Source organism: Leptonotus elevatus, chromosome 6 (genome assembly GCF_054856555.1).
Source record: "Leptonotus elevatus isolate MCC_2025b chromosome 6, RoL_Lele_1.0, whole genome shotgun sequence".
NCBI classification, from domain to species: Eukaryota; Metazoa; Chordata; class Actinopteri; order Syngnathiformes; family Syngnathidae; genus Leptonotus; species Leptonotus elevatus.
Genome location: NC_141244.1, coordinates 19,137,057 through 19,150,350, shown reverse-complemented (window position 1 = coordinate 19,150,350; position 13,294 = coordinate 19,137,057). Strand labels below are relative to the sequence as shown.

Below are 13,294 nucleotides of genomic sequence, written 5' to 3'. Positions count from 1 at the left end.
AGTGAGGTCAGACATTATTGTCAAGAAATGTTTAAGGTTGACTTCCCCTTTAACTTTAGTCCAATATGGAACTGTCTGAACGAGTTAAACACCCCAAATGTAACTCTCCACTTTCCTTTTGCTACAAGTAAATAGTCAATCTTTTTTTTCCCCTGGAATCCGTCAAGATTTCCAAAGCTAGTTTTCTTTTGCATTGGCGTATAGATGAGAAAACAACATTGTTTATGTTTGCCTCTTAACTAGATTTTTTTTTCTTGTTTATTGTATCTGCTTCTTTGTATACTTTCATAGTAAAGTCACCTTATTTTACTACTTTCTTCAGTTTTCTGGTTGGCTAAATGGCCTTAAGGTTATTTTGTTTTATTTTTCGGGTAGAGTGTGTGTGGGGTGGGGGGGGGGGGTGTGAGTGTGCATATGCGTGTGTGTGGACATTTGCCTATAAAATAGCATAACCGTCAAGACAATTATTTGAACTCACCATTTTTGTTGTTTTATGCAAATGTTGAACTTTTACAAGTATCACCACAAGTCGACAGGTTCAAGAGCAAATGTAAATGTTTTTCTGACTTTCGTATACGTTTGCGTATTTGTGTTATAAAACTATGAGACCTTTTTTATTTTTTTTGGTATTAAATATATTTAGACTTCTTAGAATCTCACGAGGCTGCAGGGCCTCTGGGTCTTGTCTTGGAATTCCTTTCACTATCATGTACCCTCACTTTGACAAAACAGAAAGACAACTTTCCCAAATAAGTCACAAGCTGAAGTAAACCGACCCATAAAACATCATAAAATGAAACATTATACACCAAAATCATGGTCAAGCAAAACATCGAATTTCATCCAACAAAACTGCTAGCTTAAGCTAACATCTACAAGGAAATGCCACGGGTAAGCTATCGTAAATTAGCATAAATGTTACAGAAATTCTAAACCTTCAAAAATGGCTACTTTAAGACACGAAGTAACAACACATACAAGCAGGAGAAGAAGAAAAAGTATTTACAGGCATACATGCTCTCTGATGACTACTAGAGAGAAGTTGAAGACCTTCTCTGCCCTTTCTCTAGCTGTTAATTTCGTTGCATCTCATTCATTACACTTCAGTGCTGCCAGGCTTGTTGTGGCACAACACAGTACTACACTCATGGCATGTAACTCTAAATTCAGACTTGCCTGTCGACTGTAAAAACCGTCACTTAAAAATGTGCATTATAGCATGAAACATGTTCTTTATGATCAAATCATAGCACAAAAAGAAAAACCCCTTTACGAGGTTCCCTGGTGTAACAAGTGACACCCGCGGAACATTCTGTTGCTCTTGGTCTTTAAAGAAATAAATCATCTTCCTGTTTGGAGACGGTCGAGTCCCCCCTCTCACCTCCAACCCAAGAAATAATGTGCAAAAGAACAAATCAATAAAGGGGGAAATTATCCTTAGCGGATGAAGGAACTGCGGCGATATGAGAGAAGTAGGAGTCATTTCGCTTGGTGTCGATAAAACTCACACTTGCGAATTGAATTTGATCAGCGGGGAATACGAGAACGCAGGATTGTATGCGCTTTCGTTGGTTCTCTTTGGGAAAATAAACCTCCCGGCTTCCTTTTTAGCCATCCTGAACTATGTCTTCTACTCGGAAAATTTGACAAATAACATGCCCGCCATTAGTAGTGAGTCATCCACAAAGAGTGATTAAATCTTAAAAAAAAAAAAAACTGACACAAAGTCAAGACAAAAATGGGCAAGCGTGCAGTTTGAAGAAAATCCAAGCGTCAGCAGTCACGTGCCAAGCTCTGACCTTGTGGAGTTGACTTATTAGAGCTTCCTGTTTAATGGCAACTGATTAAATTTCACGGCCACGTTGTGCCCACATGTTATTCAAAAAGTCGTGGTCCGCCCGTCTCGTATACTCGGACGTGGTTCAAATTTGGGAGCAATTGGAAGAAATCTCTAGGGCAAGTCCTAAGACATTGAAGGAACTGTGGAAATGGCAAAAGGTTCCGAAATGGTTGGCTCAAATCCAAAATGGCAGACTTCCTGAGTTTTTTCTGGCGTGGCTTCTTTTTGTGAGTCTAATCATCATAGACATGCCTACCAAATTTTATGTTGTTAAGTTCAACTGGTTTTAGGGCTACATTTTTAGAGTTTTGTTTTGTTTACGGCGCCCACATTCTTGAGGCATTTTCGTGAGTCTACTCATAATAGACATGCCTACCAAATATCATGTCGCTAAATCAAACTTTTATAGCGAATCATCAAACGTTCCACCCATTCTCCGCTTACATGAAAGACCTCTGGAAATTGGCCGTGTCAAACCAAAACGGAAGACTTACTGTGTACTGCGTGAATTCTTGGCACTTTTTTTGGTGTGCCTACTCATGCCTACCAAATTACATGGTGCAAAGTCAAACCGACTTCATAAAATAGTTCATCTTTGAATGATCCCTGGGAATGATTATGGTTATTTCATTGTGTCTTTACAGCGATTACTTCTTGAGAGTTTTGTGCGTGTCTATTCGCAACCTACCAAATTTCACGTTGCCCAGTAAAATTAGCTTGGAAGGCTTGATTTTGAAACAAATCCGAGAACCACTGAGAATGTCCAAAATTACCCTAAAATGGCCGCTTCGACTTAACTCAATAACTACTCAATTTCACGTTGCCAAGTAAAACTGACGTCAGGGCTGGATTTTCCAGATATTGGGTGCGGCACTGCTGAACCCAAATATCTGTTTCAAACTCAAATGGCAAATTTCCTGTGCTTTTTTTGGCATGGCTGCTTTTTGTGGGTCTACTCCTAATGGACATACCTACCAAATGTCATGTTACTTAAGTGCAACCGGCTTTGGGGGCTGAATTAAAAACAAAGCAGAAAAAAATCTGTGACCCGTGTTAAACCCAGCATTCTCAGACCCTAAAATGTGATGTGTTTATTAGACGTTTGGACATGTTATTTATATTTTAAAACCCCCTGTGGAGGATTAGGAATGTGGAGTTGCAACACAACAGAAAACACTGGAATGTCAGAGGAATAACAAAACATTTTCGTCCCTTCCTGCTCCAGACTTTTATTATCTGTGTTATGTGAGAGTTGCTTATCACCTCCACAATAATCTGAGCGTGAAGGAGCACTGATGATAAACGGGGCCTTTTCAGGCTACTTTTTACAACAAGCTGTTTAAAAAGCAGTGAGCGGTATCAGTGATATCAGATTATCAAGTGTTTATAACCCGGACCCCCCCACAAGTAGGAAGCGTGGGACTTTTTCATGAAGGTTGGATTTTCCACATATCATACTTCACTTTCAAATCTACTTTCGCCATTGAAATGAATTGAAATGCCATTAATCCGTTCCAGACACGTTTCTAAAGCTCACTTGCAACTCGAGTTTTAGCTTGCAACACAAAACAAAAAATCACTCACTCGGCCACACCCCTTAAAGGCACTCATCCAACATACAAAAACTACAGTATATACTTAAAAAAACAACATTGATTACATTCTATTTTGTTATGTCCTTTTCTGACAAAGTAATTGCACTTGAGTAATTTACTAGAATTATTTGTACTTTGTTACTCCTGACTCGTACTGTGGTGTATGCTTATTTTTAAAAAGTGACAAGATTTTTTGCTTTTTATGTTCATGGGCACATTTCACAGAAAGATATTTGTGAATGTGTTGACCAATAAAAATTGCATTCAAATGCATTATGTGAAATGAAAAAATTAATCATGTATTCACAGCCGGAACATATTTGGGATGCCACTACACAACTGCATCTTCATCTCCTCAACCAGGTAGTTAAATGTAAATTAATAACATACCGCACGGGAGATACCTGATGATGATGATGATGATGATGATGATGGCTTGATCCAAACGTGGCCACCACAGCGCAGACTTCATCTCCGCTGAGTGGCTTTATTGGCCATTGAAGGACTTCTATTGCGGGCTTCATCTTGGGGCTGCGCTTTCGCAGACAGATCAGATAATTAGATATTGATAGAAGAACGGGAATTAATGACAAGTCGGCCGGCAACATTATCCGGCCGGGCCTGACCGGGCCCGATTGGGTCTGACTGGACCCGTGGGTCAGCGCCACGCCACCGCCGGTCGTTTGTCAAGCTCGCTGACCCGAATCTGCTGTAATGGGTTGGAAACCGGCATGGCAACTATGAGCTCACTTGTTTTTGTCTTCTTAGTTGCTCTTTTTGTAACATACGCTGCTAGAATACAGCAGATATAAAAAAAAAAGTCTACACCACCCTGTTTAAATGCCGGGTTTTCGTGGTATTAAAAAATTAGACTAACATTAATGTGAACTATAACCTGTACAACTCAACTGCTTTTTTTTATTTTTTATGTCTTTGACATAATATGGTTGTACAAATGTGCACACCCAATTTTAACCGGCGATCTGGCTGTGTGGCAGAATTAACCAGTCACATTCAAACTCATGTTAAACGGGAGCCAGCACACACCTGCCACCATTTAAAGTGCTTCTAATCAACCCCAAATGAGGTTCAGCAGTTCTTTCCCCTGACATTTCTTGCTTTCTAGCCGAAGCTTGTAGTTTTTATGACCGTTATTTGGAACGGTTCATAATTTCCTCCACCTTGACTAATGCCCCACAGTTCTCCAAATAAGAGTCAAAGTGTGCCTGCTTCAAGGTGTTTATTTGTCTCTCGCAGTTGAAGCTTCCTGGAAAACTGACACATATAGCAAAAAGAAATTAAAGATTCTATATTTAAACTCCAACATTTTCAACCAAACCATATTATCTAATCCAGTGTCTCACAAAGTGTGGTTGACTACAAGTGGTAAGCGGACTCCCTCTAGTGGTATGCAAAAGAATCACCGAATTAGTGTTTAAAGAAACTGGGCCGAATGTTACAGTGAAGTACAGTTCAGGTCTATTTAACTCTTAAATACAATACATTTGTATGGAATCATTTAGAAAAGTATAGTTATATTAATTTTTTTTTACTTTTTTGTGCAATACATTTTAATGGAACACTCTAAAAAAATGGTACTCAATTGTATTTTGTTGAGTGGTTGCACGAAATAAAATAATCTGGCTCCAAATAAACTATACATCTACTTAAAATATGTCTCTGGGTGCAGATGATTTTATTGTGTGCAATCACTTAAAGAAATAAATCTTTTCGGTACACACTGAAAAAAATGGTGTGTTAAATTTACTCAGTTTTATTTATTTATTTATTTATTTATTTATTTTTAGGTGGTACTTGCTGTAAAAAAGTTTGAGAACCACTGATCCAATCCAACAATAGTCCACTAGCTTAATGCTAACATGATAAATGCCACAGATCATAGGTGTCAAACTCCGGTCCTCGGTTTTGGATGTTTCCCTTCTCCAACACAACTGATATATGATCAGCTCATCAGCAAGCTCTGCATGAGCCTGATAACGATGCTGCTGATTGGAATCATCTTGTGTTGGAAGAGGGAAACCTCCAAAACCGGAGTTTGACACCTCTGCCATAGATGGTGTCAAGGAAATTAGCAAAAATGCTATATCACAGTTTAGTGTTGGCACCCGCACTATTTTGGTAATTTTTAAGCAATTGTGATAGTAATGGTGAAAGTTTAGATTTACTATAACATCTATGCTAATTTCCACTAGCCTCGCTATGGTGTATCACATTATATTTTAGCATTAAGCTATCATACTTTGGTTAGACGTGATATATATGCTGAACATTTTGGTGTTTAAATAGTTGTCCTTTGTGTTATGTGACAGCTTTTCAGGAAAGTCCTACTGGGACTGACAAATAAACACCGTTTATTTATAGTGCTGCTATATGATAGTCTCTCATTTCTTGACAGCGAGAGAGTGAGAACAGGCACAACAGGAATATTTTAAAAGTGTGTTTTAATAAATATGAATGTGTGTAAAGCGTGTGGGAGGCCTAAAACTAGAAAAAAATAACTGTTTTTCATATGCCGTTTCTATATTGCAGATTTTTAGCTATTAACAGGGGTCCGTAGAAGAAAAACAAGCTGCACAATGATGGATGCGTGATAATCCCGCTTTGAGGAACCGCTATGTGTGTTCAAGTGTGCGTCTCTCACAGCGTATACATCTTGGGATTTTAACTCCTGGAATTCCCGCCGACCGGCTCAGGCTGCAGCTGATTTGTCATCTCTCCTCGCGTCTCGTTCCAAACCTCGGGCCTTCCCCATCATCCTCCTCGTCCTCATCATCATATTCTAGTAATTAATAACAGCTCGGTTGAGCGTCTCTCATTTGTTTTCTTTTTCCCTTCCTGACCGTCCAGATGTGTGTGCGCGCGTTCCATGTCTATTTGTCAGACCGTTTGTTTTTCCAGTTTGGAATTGTCGTACCGGTCGGGGATCGGCAGATCCTCATCCTTCTCGTTAGCCGGCTAATTATTATTAGGGATTCAAGGTAAAAAAAAAAAAAAGAAATGCAAGAGGATATTATTTGCTTATCTGCTCCTCGTTAATAAGGTTTTCACCAAGCGGTTGGAATTAATCCGAGAGCGGACGCAGCCTGAGGGACACGATGTGAGCTCCAACAGCAAAAATGCAATATTGAGTCCTATCAAGCGGTGAATGGGTTCGAACGGCTTTTAGAACTGCTGTCATGAATAGATCCTCTGAGGACCCCGAGGGCCCCCTCTTCAATCTACTCTCGAAACATGCCAGACTCCCCATAATGCAACGTTAACACTGTTTGCCCGAAACGTAGTGCACGACGGGATTTTGCCTTTTCTCCCCCTCTGTATTCAAGTCTTGTAAAGTTTTCTCCCAGTTTATCACATTAATTCGTGACAGGCCATTGGATCAAAAGTTCAGTTCAGCCGGCGGTTTACCACTTATACCAGTACATTCCTTTCTTTCGTAAGTGACCGTTTTTTATGTTTTTTTTACAGTATAGTGAACCCCCCCGCATATTCTGAAGTCAACCAAAACCTCCGTTCGGTGAGCAAACCAAATGAGCTTTGATGATCCTTGTCTTTGATCAGGAGTAAAGAAATAAGGAGCAGTGAATCAGTTAGTTATCTGACAGCTCTTTTCAACAGGATGAAAAAGTAGACGCTGGCCTTGACTGCAGTTTTTTTTTTTTCTTTTCAAAATGTCACTTTGGAGATTTAAAAGGTAAAAACACGATGTTGGTGTGCCAGCTCACGGACGCACACATACACGTTTTACTTTGAATAAAAAAAGAAAAGACGCTTTTTCCACTTTCCACAGTCAAATTGATTTTTTTTTCTTTCATATGCTGCCTGACGCAGTACAATATGTATAAGCGTTTACACTATACTACAAGTCTAATTAATTAATTAACTACATGCACACTCACACACATACTTACATATTTATTCAGCCTTCGATAGATTCTAACCTCATCCATCCATCAGTCCTCTCTTCTTCCCTCCCATAATCAATCATCATTCATCTATCCATCCACCAATGTATCCTTCCAATTCTAAACTCCCCCCCCCATATGAATCCATTCCTCCTCCTTCCTTCCCTCTTTCTATTCATAATCAATTTATCTGTCCCGCCCTCCTTCTCTTCCTTAAGCAAACCTTCATCAATTTACCGATTCATCCAACATCCACAATTAAATTTTCAATTTGTCTCCATCCATCGTCCTTCTCAGTCTCATTCATCCATCCACTCCTTCTTTCCATCCAGCATTCACCCATTCATCTGTCCCTCCCTCTTATCAAGACATTTCAAATCCATCCATTATCCAACCACAATTATGTCATGTTTGGGTTTTTGTTTTTTGTTTTTGGGAGTTCTTGTTGTCTTTTGTCTGTGATCAGTGTTTTACGTGTTCCTCGTCTCTCCCCTTGTCTCGTCATGTGTAACCACGTCCACCTGTGTGTGTCTTCCCCGTGTGTTGACCAATCAGTGCCCTCAGCCACATGTTTCTCACCCAGGTGTGTCTTGTTATGTCAATCAGTGTGAGTGTATATGTCATGGTTCACCCTTTTCTTTTTTTCCTGGTCTTCAGTTAAGTCTCGTTATTTCCCTGTGTTTGTGTGCTCTTGTTTTGGATTTTGTTTTAACTAGTATCCGGCTTGCCTTTTTGTTTTTGTCTTATTATACAACCCCCTTTTAAGCACATCTGCCTCCTCACTGTGCCTCCTTGCACTTGGGTCCTCAATCTTGCCTCAAACCCTGACAGAATGCACCCCAAGGATGGACTCCAATCATCTTCCATCTACCCATCCATCTGTCTGTCACTTCTTTTCCCCTCCTTTAATCCATCTAATAATTTCTCCATCCATCCATCCATGCGAATATTACTAAGATGTACCTAGAATATCACTCAATAGAGCTGTGACCTCCACCAAGGCCCAACAATGAATCTGCACCAGAATGGTCCAAAGTTTGAAATAAGCTTAAAAGTTTGTACCATGTTCCTGACTACATTGTGTTTGCTGACTTTCTAATAACAAAGCACTTATTTTGGAATTTAGTTATAAATGATCGAGCTATGCGAGAGGCGCGATAAAGAGCTTTTTTTTTTCCACATTAAAAGATGTCTATTAAATCCAAAATGACCGAGCTGGAGTGATAAAAGTTCCAGCCTGGAGGGGGATTCATCTTATACGCTCCAAACCTTCTGGCTGGAGTTGACCGCTCGGCAACGTTTACGAGTTTTTACATTAAAAAAAAGCCTCGAGGAAAACAACGGCTAAACAACGAGAAGTGAATGAGGCCGAGCTGCTTTGCCATAAAATAAAAAGGAAGAAAACAACAAGACTTGCCGTTCGTCTGTATCAAAAGGTTGACTCTTCCCGAGGGGCTCGACACCGCGAAACGCAAGAGTCAGCTGTTTGGAAATCTCAGCGGGGCCTGCAACTGAACAATCAGATAACAGCCAACAAGTCAAGACGTTACCACTACAGTAAACTGCTGTTAATTGCGGGGGGATGCATTCCAGACCCACCCTTGATAGGTGAAAGTCCGTGACAGAGAGAGACCATAAATAAAACGTTAAAAATTATTACAACACATTTTTAAAAGTATTTCTAGTTGCCTAAACAATTAGAAAGAAAAGTGTGAGCTGTCAAAGACATCTGCCCCAATGTTGCCACTGCATGGGGAGCTAGTGGCGAGCTAGTGAGCTACCCCCCCCCCCCCCCCCCCCCGCTGCACATAGGCCTAACCCTATAAAGCCAAACGTATCATATTAAATACAAGACATTTTGAGCCCCCTATTTCATGAGTATAAAAAAAAATTCCCATTAAAACCCTGACGTATATGATCTGACACATGCATTGCACGGATAACCCATTAGAGGGCAGTATCACCCAGCTGATGACACCTATACTTATTAACTCATTTTCTCCCCAAAACGTATTAAAAACGTTCTATTTTAAATATTGTCCTGGTCCCAAAAACGTATTTATACGTTTTGTGTGTGTGTGTGTGTTTTTTTATGCTAGAGCATACAGAAGGCTTTGATGCAGCCACTGACTTGAAGAGGTTGCTTAAAGCAATGGTGGTTATTACAAAAAATGGCCAGCAGGTGGCAGCAGAGTATAAGCGATCAACCAGGGCCATGTTGCAACAAGCTCTTTTCCCCACTGTTTTCAACAAGTTTGCAAATAATGATAAAACTTAGCTATATTCTAATGCTAATTGCTGCAAAACAGAAACAGATACAAATATACTTTTTTTCCTGATTAAAGAAGAGACTAATCTTTCTTGGTAGGGTCCATATTTTTATAGCAATAAAACACAATATTCTGTGGGCCTTGCAAAATCAGTCAAAATCCAGTAAAACAGCCCGGAGCAAAGGGGGGTTGCTTCAGTGAAAATGGCTGAGAGTTAATGTAGGAAATGTTATTTTAGATTTTTGGAAATACTAGTACGTTTGATGTCTGTTATTATATTTGCGGGGGTTCACGAGACGAGTGCGTCCATTCAGCGACAGGTCGACCTTGACGTTGGTCCCCTGAGACTATGCCGGGTCAAAAGTCAGCGTTTCAGATTGAATGCTCTCGCCATGAAACATGCAGCGTGAGCTCGTGAATCAGGATGATGCTCTATTATCAAACTGTGTTGTGATCAATGTTCTCTTATCAGTATGCTATTATCACACTATTTGAGTCACATTGGTATGACCTAGTGTGAACAAAGACTCAGCGTGAACAATGGTTCTCTGACTACTTTTGTCCTCCCATCACGTTGTCCTCTGCGGGCTTCTGTTCACGTGGTTAAATTCTGACATTGTTGTCGGACGTCCTTCCTTCGAGTTATCTGAAGGTTGAAGGACGTCCGCAGCAGTCCCGGAAGCCAAGTTGTTAATTCATTGATTGGAAATGTTATGACCTCTGCCAAGGAAGATGTATTTTCGGCCTTGTTTGGTTCGCCTGCCAAGTACAATGGCGGAACAAACAGAATGTTCTCGCCTGCATTTGTTTGTATGGAACAGTAAAATAAATTGCTTTCCCACGCAAACTCTCTCTGACAACTTTAAAGGGGAAGTCAACACAAAATACATTTCTTAACAATAATATGTTCTATGCAGCCCCAGTAGTTTAAATATGATATTCTGGTTAATATTGCGTTAGTGGAATATGAGTTAAGCAGCAAAATCCAGCAGTTTTTATCAATATCAGAAGGCGGCCATTTTGCCACTTGCTGTCGATCACAGCTCAGCTTCAGGAAAAGGGGAGCTATGATTGGCCGTTGCCTGAGCCCTGAGCAACATTGATGTCATCTTCAGTCGACAGCAAGTGGCAAAATGGCCGCCCCCTGAGATTTTGCTTCATCACTGATATTCCACAAATGTAATATTAATCAGAATGTCATGTTTAGACTCGTGAGGTCACATATATTATTGTCAAGAAATGTTTAAGGTTGACTTCCCATTTAAGCTTTACAAACAGGTATGCCACATAATAACATGGTTGCTTCCATGTGCTACACTCGATTATGGAGTTAAGTGTATTGTGTTTTACTATCCAATTTTTTTTTTTATTATTTTTAAAGCGCTAATCATACAATAAAATGCAACTCAAAGTTTTCCACATAGTCAAAATCAATCCCATCCCACCACTCGTCCACACAGACACACACACACACACACACACACACACACACACACACACACACAGGTTAAACCAATAATGCAATAATGTATGGCTTGGCACAAAGAATCCAAGTGAGGAAACACAATCTCAGCCGTCTGTGTTTCTCATCCACACCGTGACGGCCGTGACAAATGTTTTGACAATTTAATCATCTCACCAGGCATCCACAGCAATCACAGCCTGTGACATTTGCCCATCCCGTTCCCTCGCATTGTCTTACAACCGTCCCGCTTTGCTGCCTCGACCTTAAGAAATATAGTGTAAAACGTACATTTCAGAGTGCCAGAATCGAATCACTTCTTTTTACACCTGTACCGTACGTTGCCACCTCTTCGTGTTAAAAACAAGCATCGACATATTTATGACCACCTCAACCCGCTCACTCAGATCCTGCCCGGTTGGCAGCCAAAAGAAGAGCGGGGTTCCCGAGCACAAAACAACCCTTACACAGACGCATCATGGAATAAGTGGTGGCCACAAAGTCATCGTTGACAAGAGGGCCAAGGATGGAAAAGTTGTAAGCGTAAACACATTGGATGAAGTGAGGAGAAGCAATCAGCAAAATGACTCATACACAATATACGTACTTGACTCGGTAGGGAAACACAATCACGAGACTACAGGGGGTTGTCTCTTTTTTTCTCTGTCTGCACCTTCTTCAAACTAAAGGTGTTGTTACTGCTATTATCATAACACACTTGATAATATATAAAAACGGAGCATCCAACAAAACTCACAGGCGTATATTTTTTCCTGCTTATGCTGCATCTTATCCAGTAGGGCTCAGTGCTGCCCGGTATGTTGTGGCACAATGTGGTACTACACTGAAGACGCGCAATTAGCAATATAGCAATAGCAAAGTTATAAAAGGTAACAAAACTTTTAATGTTTGATAATGACAGCGCAGACCAGAGTCCCACCTCGGACCGCCATGTGGTGAGACAGTCGAGGCTTACATAACGTGTCGTTATTAGTCATGTTCCAACGGCTAATTGACAGTAATGGCGACTATCAGCAGCGAGTGGAAAAGCTGTGGAAAGTAAGCACACATGGTTTTGCTTTTGCTTCTTCCCGTCTTTAGCTTTTTTTTTTCCGTTTCAAAGTGACGTGCGGGCGGACGGCGGGCCGACCTTTTCGCGGCGTGTCGCGTCCCACCCGCCCAGCTGTCACTCTCGGTGCTCCAATCAGCTTGTTTACATTGCTGGCACACAGGCCGACGCTCGCTCATATTTTGGGGTTCCTCGCTTTTAGTTTGCAGAGCTTGCTTCTTTCTTTTTTTTTTCATTTTTTCCGAGGACTTCCTGATTACCAGCGGGCACCTCCGACCCTTTGCAGAGGCCTGTACCAGAATGTGTTGTTCGTTACCAGAGGTGGCAGTAAGTCACACACGTCAGCAAGTCTCAAGTCTTAACCTTCAAGTTTTCAAGCAAGTCACAAATTACAGTGGCAAAAATAGAGCAAGTCAAGTGGCGTCCCCGATAAAATTCAAGCAAGTCAAGTCAAGTCATTACTTGGGTTAAGCAAGTCGTATGTCAAGTCACACCATAAACTTATGAAGAGTTAAACCACAAAAATGACAATAAAACGCTAAATTCAGACTTGCATGCACTGCATACTACAAAAACCTAAATTAAAAAAATTTAACTATCATTTGAAAATCCACAATATAGAGATATAACAAAATTCACTGCATTGTGCAAAACAACAAAGATTGATGACTTCCACTAATGCTCCTTGCGTTCTCTTCCCTCTTTTGGTAGATGCGAGTCAGCACCGGAGGGACAAACAGACAACATTTAGCTCGTTAGCATGATAGTTGCTACGCTAACAGCACAAATGAGTCCGAGTGACTAATACGGGCAACATTTTTCTCACAGCCAGGCTACCAGGGCTGACCTACAAACACTACTTTAAATGTCAAATTGCCAAAACAGCTATCATTTCGTTTTCTTGTTCAGCCACACACACACGCACACACGCTGGCTGACTGACTTAGTGGTGTTCCCTGGCGGTGCCATTTGGGTCAGAGGAGGGGCCTAGTCGGGTAGACAGTGGCGTTCATTTCACACTCGGGTGCACGCACATAACACTTCTGTGCCGGCACAAGCCATCACTCACATACTTTCTCTTTCTCTCGCGCGCGCGCATGCACACAGAGAGGACAAATTGCCTGCTTCACCTTTC

At 40.9% G+C, this 13,294-nt stretch overlaps 1 protein-coding gene across 5 annotated transcripts in view; it reads right to left on the bottom strand.

The window, feature by feature from the left end:
• The window catches only part of znf385d (zinc finger protein 385D), a 115,474-nt gene that overhangs the window by 86,815 nt on the left and 15,365 nt on the right, over positions 1-13,294 (bottom strand). For 2 of the 5 annotated variants that reach the window (XM_086078635.1, XM_086078632.1), the window contains exon 2: positions 3,840-3,966. The exons of 1 other annotated variant lie outside the window; for it this stretch is intronic. The gene's annotated coding sequence lies outside the window, so the exon portion shown is untranslated. Of the gene's footprint in view, positions 1-1,006; positions 1,029-3,839; positions 3,972-13,294 lie in introns of those variants that run through there. 2 more of the 5 variants (XM_086078634.1, XM_086078636.1) reach the window with 2 other exon arrangements.